Source organism: Nannospalax galili, unplaced genomic scaffold (assembly GCF_000622305.1).
Source record: "Nannospalax galili isolate Female #2095 unplaced genomic scaffold, S.galili_v1.0 scaffold390, whole genome shotgun sequence".
In the NCBI taxonomy this organism is placed as follows: domain Eukaryota; kingdom Metazoa; phylum Chordata; class Mammalia; order Rodentia; family Spalacidae; genus Nannospalax; species Nannospalax galili.
In genome coordinates this window covers 1,482,920-1,491,650 of record NW_008330777.1, presented here as the reverse complement: position 1 = coordinate 1,491,650, position 8,731 = coordinate 1,482,920, and the positions used below count along the sequence as shown (strand labels likewise).

The following is an 8,731-nucleotide window of genomic DNA, read 5'->3' as shown; positions in this document are numbered from 1 at the left end:
AAAGTGTGTCTTTTTCCAAACCAATAGAGAAGCACTAAACAAAGTGAAGCCCTCAGACATTGAAAATGAATGGAGGGCTAGTGCGATAGATCTCTCCACTAAGGCTGCCGACCTGAGTTCAATCCCCGGGAACCACGTGGAAAAAAGGGGAGAACTAAGTCTCACAAGTTGACCCTATGCATCCACACATGTGATATGGTACAACACAAGCCCTCTCACACACACACACGCACACACACACACACACGCACACACACACATGATAGATAGATAGATAGATAGATGATAGATAGATAGATAATAGTTAGCTAGCTAGCTAGATAGATAGAAAGATAGATGATAGATAGATAATAGATAGAGAGATAGATAGATAGATAGATAGATGATAGAGAGATAGATAGATGATAAATATATATATAGATAGATAGATGATAGATAGATGATGGATAGATATGATGATGATAGATGATAGATAGATAGATAGATAGATAGATAGATGATAGATAGATAATAGATAGATGATAGATAAATGATAGATAGATATGGTGATGATAGATAAATAGATAGATGATAGATAGAAGATAGATGATAGATGGATGGATGGATAGATAGATAGATAGATAGATAGATAGATAGAATAGATAGATAGATAGATAGATAGATGATAGATAAATAGATGATAGATAGATAGATAGATAGATAGATAGATGATAGATAGATTTGAGAAACACAAATTTGGGAGTTGTGGATGTGGATCTAGGAGTTAAGGGGAGAAGTGAAGGCGAATATAATCAAAATACATTATGTTACTTTATGAAATTAACAGATAATTAACAAAATATTATATTAAGAAAGAACAATTCTCAGTCTTCAAGACAGATATCAATCAGTTCAGGAGGCAGTAGCACCAATGATCTCCCAAGAAGCTCTTAAAGGTTCTTCCACTTCAAAAGCCACCAGATTGGGAACCAAGCTTCTAACACGTACGTTTGGAGGCACATTTAAAGAATACCCCTGAATAGCACATATAGGTCCCACAGTTTTGTGATCTGTCAGTGATAAAAAGAGTTAATTAAAGCACTAGATATGTGTTGATTAAATGAATTAGAAAAGGATATGTGCTGGATAGCTTTAGTCAGTGATGAAAAGAGTTAATCAAAGCACTAGATATGTGTTGATTAAATGAATTAGAAAAGGATATGTGCTGGATAGCTTTAGTGTCAACTTAACACACCTGGGTTGAGGGAGCCACAATTCAGGAATTACCTCTATTGGACTAGCCTGTGGCCATGTCTGAGGGCATCTTCTTGATGAGTAATGTGGGAGGGCCCAGCCCACTGTGGGTGGTGCCACCCCTGGGCAGGTGGGCCCGTGTTCCATAAGAAAGCAGGCTGAGCAGGGGCCATGGGAGCAAGCCTGTAAGCAGCGTTCTTCCATGGCCTGTGCTCCAGCTCCTGCCTCCTGGTTCCTGCCCTGAGTTCCTACCTTGGGCTCCCTGATGAACTGTGACCTGGGAGATGTAAGCTAAATAAACCCTTTCCCCACCAAGTTGGTAGTGGTCAGAGTGTTTTGTCACAGCAATGAAGAAACAAACTAGGACAGGATACTTTGAGATGTCATATGTATTTTCTAATTTGAAAAATAAAAATCTAATGTATATTTTGTTATTTTAAGAATGATTTTAGCTTGAAGTAGAATGATTAAATTCAGAGGATATAAAGTCAAATTGACAGGGCATTCAACTGTTTTCTGAGTAATTACTGATGACTCTCAGTTCCCCTTAAAAAAAAGAATTACTAATTCTTTCATAGTAATATATAACTTTCAAAAACATAATTCTTCCATATAAAATAATATGCAAGAAGGCATTAAATCCATGATGATTTGGTTAATAGTAATGAATATATAATATAGTCAATATAAAAATATAGTCAAATATAAAATTAGGGATTATTTGTTCTTCCTTGGTCTCTATAAATATATTAGATATTGGCTTTTCAAAAAGTGAGAATTTTACCATGGATTATGAACCTGGAATGAGCTTTGAAGATCCAAAGATTCGATAAAACTTTAAACACAAATTAATTTGCATATATATACATGTTTTGTTCAGAGGAAGGGTCTATGATTTTCATAGATTTCCAAAGCGGTATAAGAACTGCTGGATATGATGGTTAGAGCCTATAATTCCAACACTTGGGAGGTTGACAAAACAGGAACGTCGTGAGTTTGATGCCAACCTAGACTACATAGTGAGTCTCAGGCCAGCCAGGACTACAAAATGAGACCCCAAAATCCTGAAAAAAATATCAAGGACACCAGTGAGCTACAAAATATTAAGTACCTCCACTCCAAAAGTGTGGACATAAATTATAACCCTGTATTACAGAACAGGAAGACAATACAAGCATAGTTACAAGACTCTATCTTTATAGTCCACTCCAAGGATCCACATGGTTTTGTTTCCAGGAAATCCTGAGGCATCAAATGTTTAGATGCTCAAATCTGTTATATAAAATAGTATGGTCTCAGGACATCATTTACACATGCTCTTCTCTGTACATTAACTCACTAATGCATTTACATTACTTAACTGAATTACCTAGTACAGTATAAATGCTACCTATATATTTGTTATAATCTATACATATTTAGAACTAAAGCAAAATTTTCTGAATATTTCAATATGTGTGGTGACTGCTTTAATCAGTAGATGGTTTAATCAGTACCCAGAGAGAGATGACCATACATATTTTCACTTAAAAGAATAAAAAAGATCTGTGCTTACCATTTTCTTAACAAGTATAATTTAAGGAATTTAAGTGAAAATTAAATGCATGCATTGCTGCTGTAATGGCAAATTATGCAATAAACATAAATAAACAGCATCTTTAATAAAAACAACAGTAAAGAACATATGGTTCATGAAATCAGCATTGATTAGCTATCCACTTTAAATAAATAACTGTGGACAAAAGTGGTGAGTTTTATCACTATAAGTTTCTTATATAATAACGAATCTATTGTTGTTTTGCATTTACTTGCTTTTCTCCATATCTTCTATGTACACTGAAAACGGTGATAAAATATAAAAATTTTCATTTTATAGTCATACAGCAATGCACACACATAATCATTGAACTTGAATGGTTTTGTTTTTATAAAGAAAAGTAACTATCATAATAGTCTGTTCTGTTGTCCAGGCACTTACTAAATTCTACTGTATATTAGCTATAGATATCTGAGATGCAGTAGCATGGAATCTGCTTCTGAGAAACATGAATAATGGGATTTGATCAAGGACATAAAGGTTCAATAATAAATTTACTAAACCTAATAAACATAGTAAGTCTCAAAGTTGCAAGATTAATATGAAAGTCGATTGTATTTGTATGCATTATGAGTAAAAACAGTAATTTTAAAATAACATACAGTATCATGAAAGGATTAAATTATTTAGAAATAAATTTAATGGAAGTCCAAAATGTGTAAATTTAAAATTGTAAAATATTGCTGAGGAAAATCAAAGGAAATTTAAGATAATATGATCCACATGTTCATGGAAGGGAAGATCAACATTGTTATGATGGAAATCTACCCCTGCATGACCTACAACAGAATCTCTATTAAACCAACAGCAAATGCTATTGAAAAATTTACAAGCTAACTCTAAATTTTATATTGAATGTCAAGAAACTAAACAGTGTAAATAATTTTGAGAGTTAAAAGATTTTAAAAGTGAATATAAAGCTACAACAATCAAGAAAGTGTCCTATTTTCATGACATTAGGCATGTAAGCACACTGATTCCAATTGGACAGAACATAAAGTCTAGAAATATGCCCCTCATTAATTGAGACATTTTTTAATCGAGTCATTTTAAAAATAAAAACCAAGCAGTGAAATAGGGAAATTAATTCTATTTCAGTAAATGAATTAGCGATGATTGGGTATTCAATGTGAAATACAAACTTAGTGTATAGCCTCATTACATTAGAATAATAAATTAAAGTGGATCATATATCTGAATAGGCTAGCTAAAACTATAAAACACCTTCAAAAACAAATAGAATAAAATAACTGTATCCAGCAATTAAAGAAAGATGCCAAGGGAATGATCCATAGAAAAAATGGGTAAGCTAGTATCCTCATATATTGCATGTAACAAGATGAAATAGTACATCTATTTTACAGAATACTTTGCCATTTTCTCAGAAATTTAAATGCAAACAACATATGACTCAACAATTTCTCTCTAAAGGACTAAGACATATACCATGTAAAATATGAATATATGCAGGTCTGTTTTTATAACAACTCCAAATTTAAAACATTTTAAATGTCACAAATAATAATTGGATGAGCAACTGTAGACTATCTGAGCAATGAACTAAAAGTCATGAAATACTAGTTCACATACAACATAAACTGCTATGCATTATGTTGAATGAAAAATGACTCTAAAGGCTCTATATTCTGAGTCATGTTATAAAATAGTTCAGTTGCTGGTTGAGATAGAATGAGGACTGTTTGCAAATGAATAGTTATAGAAAGGCTTTAGGGAAGATAGACATGTTCTAAAATTGAACAAAGGAATGCTACACATATAACAAGTGATAAAATTATACTAGTGAATATTATCTTATGTAAATAATTTAATGGTGTTTTTAAAATTCAGACAATTCATACCTAAAAATAATGCCGTGAAATGAAAAAGTCAAATTCAGCTGAACATACACATTATTTCATATAAACAAAACTTTCAGAGTTTTTTCCAAATTTGTAGCTCTAAGAAGTTAGTTTTATGACAGCACTAAGTTTAACTTAAATTTTGATGTAAAAGAAATTCCATTAAAAAATAGGAAATTGGGTAAAATGCCTGCTTGGTAAAATTTTTCTAAGACTTTAACAAATGATATCTTTAAACTGATAGTGACAGTTGAATTAAAAGCTTTCAGATGGATTTTGGCTCTACTTACTATATGTAATTTCTGACACATTAATTCTATACATGTAATTGCAATAGAATGAATTAGTTGCCTCATCTTCTTTACTTCAGGAGATATCTGTATGTCTTTTCTTGGTTCAGAAAACCAGAATTTTACAATATTTTTCATGTATGAATATATGTTTTCAAACAGAAATGAAAATATCTTCATGTGTCAAGAACTACAATGCATATTATGCACACATGCATATACATATGTACTTTATGCATGCACATATGTAGATGCATAGCTTTATTTTGTAGTCTCACAAAAATACTTAACCACATTTTGGCCTCTCTGCCCTATTCAGGATGCTCCATACAAGGTCCCATACAAGAAGAAACTAAAGAATAACAATGCTATATTTTGTACAGATTAATAGGGTTGTTTGCCTATATGAAACACCTCAGTCTTTTTCACTATATTACAATATCATGTAACTAATTCATTTCAATTCATTTAAATTTATTGTCAAATCCAATTAGAAGGAAAAGACTTCCCTTTTTTTAATAATCACATGATTAGAAGAAGCATTCCTTTACAGCTTTAACATATTCAATAACAATTTCCAGAGCAAGGATACATCTCTTTCAAAAGTGGCTGTAAATTTTAGGTTCACAGTTGAATCAATACAGTTATACAATATTGAATTCAGTACAGACCCTGTAAGACGTAAAAATGAATGTACTTTTAACCTTTCAAAAAGATCTCCATTTCATTTTACAATATTCTGTTTCCTACAGAAAGACTCATTTTTAGTGCTAAAACATAGATGTTTGCACATGTGTCTCTAATCTCTATGTATCTGATTATTACTAGTAACAGTCAGTTACATTTGGATCCTTGGCACCTGAGTATGGATATAAAATCATCAGGTAGATTTCAATGGTAATGTTTATCACCTCTACTAATTAACATGAAGTAAATTTTTATGCTTCCTCCTCAAATAGAAGACATCCCTTTCTAAAATAATTAAGAAATAAAAGTACTTAAAGCCAGTTTAAATGAAAACTTTCTTGGCAAATATGTCATCAAGACATTAATAGTCTATAATTTTCTTTAAGATTCAGCTCAGTATGTAATTATGCATTTAGTTAGCAAACAGTGAGTATCCATCTAGCTCTGACACTTTCTTATTTAGCCACAGAAGAGATCAAGGGCAGCTTTTACCCTAAAGCAGCCTAGAGGATAAGGAGGCACTTGCATAGATTCAATAAAGCATTCTACATATTTAGAACATAAGAGCTCTAAAGTTGTTGGCAAACTAGGTTTTAGACATGACTGCACCCTTTTAATCCTCGTTGAAAAGTACCATGTGAAGACAGTTGGCAAGAAGCCTTTTTCACCTTTATTATTCCAGATTTTGTTAAATTTGATTATATAATTTTTCAAGTATTTAAGCCTACTAACATCTATAGAACACATCTGAAAAGCATTAAACATAAGCTGCCCTTCAAAACATTGATTTTCCTATCTACACTAAACCAATCATGGATTGAAAAAAAATTGGAAAGTAGATGTATATTTGTGTATGTGCTGAAAATGTCCACATATTTAATATTTTTCTCATTATTTTAACTGATATAACAACTATTGATGTAGCATTTAAAGTGTAATGGCTAGCTAGTACAGAATATCTAGCTCTATATAGGTTACACAGCTCTGAATTCATCCTACACAAAGTGCTCTGAGTTTTCCTGAGTGGCCCTGCAGCCAGTCTCTCACACACACTGAGGTACAACCATGCTTTGTGAATTTCCTATATAAGACTTACAACTCTTATAAAACAAAAGCAGACATACCTAGTGCTATTTTCATGTTTCAACTCAAGGGCCTTGATGGACCCTGATCATGGAAATTGAGTTCCTGAGATGCAACATGGGCAGGTATACAGCATCAATTTCTCAGAAATTACGATACTTACTGACAGACACTACTTGATACTGGACTAGTCTAGAAATTGATTCTCTATGAATGTTGTAATATAAAATTTAGCATATATCACTCCTATCAAAGATAGATGTACTGTTTACTTTTTACTAACTTTTAGGTATATCTTTTATTTTCTATCTCACATATTTGGCTGTCTTTCCTTGTCAAGTTTCGTGATTTGTGTGTTTGGGTGCACTCTGATAGGTGTATTGCTGTCTCCCTGTGTTTCAGACTATATCTTTGTGTACTAGCTTGTCTTTTGATTGTACATGTCAATTTTTTTACATCTTTATTGATTCTGAAAACAGGAAAGGAAAAACAGTGAACTTTGGAATCTGCAGCCTGAAGACATATGTTCATTTGATTCTTATTTATTGAATGTCCTCAAAGTGATAAAAGAATCAATTAACTGAACCTATCTTAGGCAGCTAACAAGTTCAACCTTGTAATCTATAGATCATAAACCTGAGAAAACATCCAAACTGTTGCCTTTAGCTGTACAATTAAGACAATTTTAATCTTTTTAGTTTATTGATTTTTATTTTATGTATATGAGTCTTTTGCCTATATGTATGTAAGTGCACCTTTGCATGCAATGACTGCATAGGCCAGAAGAGGCTGTCAGATCCCCTGGAACTGGAGTTAAGAATAGTTGTCAGTCACCATATGGGTGCTGGGAAATAAAACCAGGTCCAGCTCCAAGACAACTTTAATATGTACCTCATTGGATGCTGGAAGGATCTAAAATAGATTCTGGAACAGTCAAACCAAGTGCAAATACCACTTTTGTTTTATGAGCTTCTGTGCTTTTACAACACACTATTAATGTGTACTTATGGGACTATATTTCAATTATTCAAATGGCTCTTGTTAGGATGGTAAAAAAGACCCCAGTGGTATTTTCTTAGTGTCCAAGATGAAGAAAAGTATTATCAGAGGAGCAAGTATCAAGACTTATATAGATAAAAAAGTTAAACCTCAGCTGTCACTGTGACTGGATTTGTGACCCTGAATATATTTAACTTTTCTGTTATATTTTTACAGTCTATAAAATGTGGTTCATTTGCTACAGTCATATTTCAAGATTACAACAAATATCATATAAATCATTTGGGGGGAAATGTTAAGACCTGTGTGTGGAATAAAGTGAAGGAGAATTCAGAATTTCTAGTGACTGGTCTTAGGTAATGGGAAAGTAGAAGTTATGAAATAAGGAGAAGCTTGAATCCTGGAGAGCAGACAATGCAAGGATGCAAAGAAAGTTTGGTGATGAGATGTAGTGAATGTCACCTCAAGCCATCCCTATCAGTGTGACCCTGTGTGGGCTACTTAGACCTCTCTGAATCACAAATCCCCCCCTCCATGTAGGATGGAGATAATAATGACACCAGGTGCTAATGATTCTTTAAACACTGGTTTAAGGGTTTCTGCTTTGACTGTTATTGGTGAATTTTGAGACAATAACACCCTCATTAATATGCAAGAACACCAAAGAAAGGTTAAACCCAAAAAAAGAGAGCATAAGACTACTGCTTTTGTCTCCCCTGGATGACTTCACTTTTCTCTGGTCACAATGTCCCCTACACATCTTAGGATCTCTGATCTTCCTTTTATGTGATCTAGATCTTTAGACTAGTTTCTCCTATGGAAATTACTAAGCATCACTTTAGTTAACTCAGTGTTTATATGAATGTCTCACTTTACTCTACTTTATGTGACTGCTAAAGAAGATTAAAAAAAAAAAAAAAAGGAATACAAACTGGAAGAAAATTCCTTCTTAATCCCCTAGAACTTCACAATGGGTATGAACT

The 8,731-nt window shown here is 32.8% G+C and overlaps 1 protein-coding gene across 1 annotated transcript in view; it reads right to left on the bottom strand.

Moving 5' to 3' along the window:
• Nav3 (neuron navigator 3) overlaps positions 1 to 8,731 on the bottom strand; it is an 838,810-nt gene that overhangs the window by 532,973 nt on the left and 297,106 nt on the right. The window lies entirely within an intron of this gene.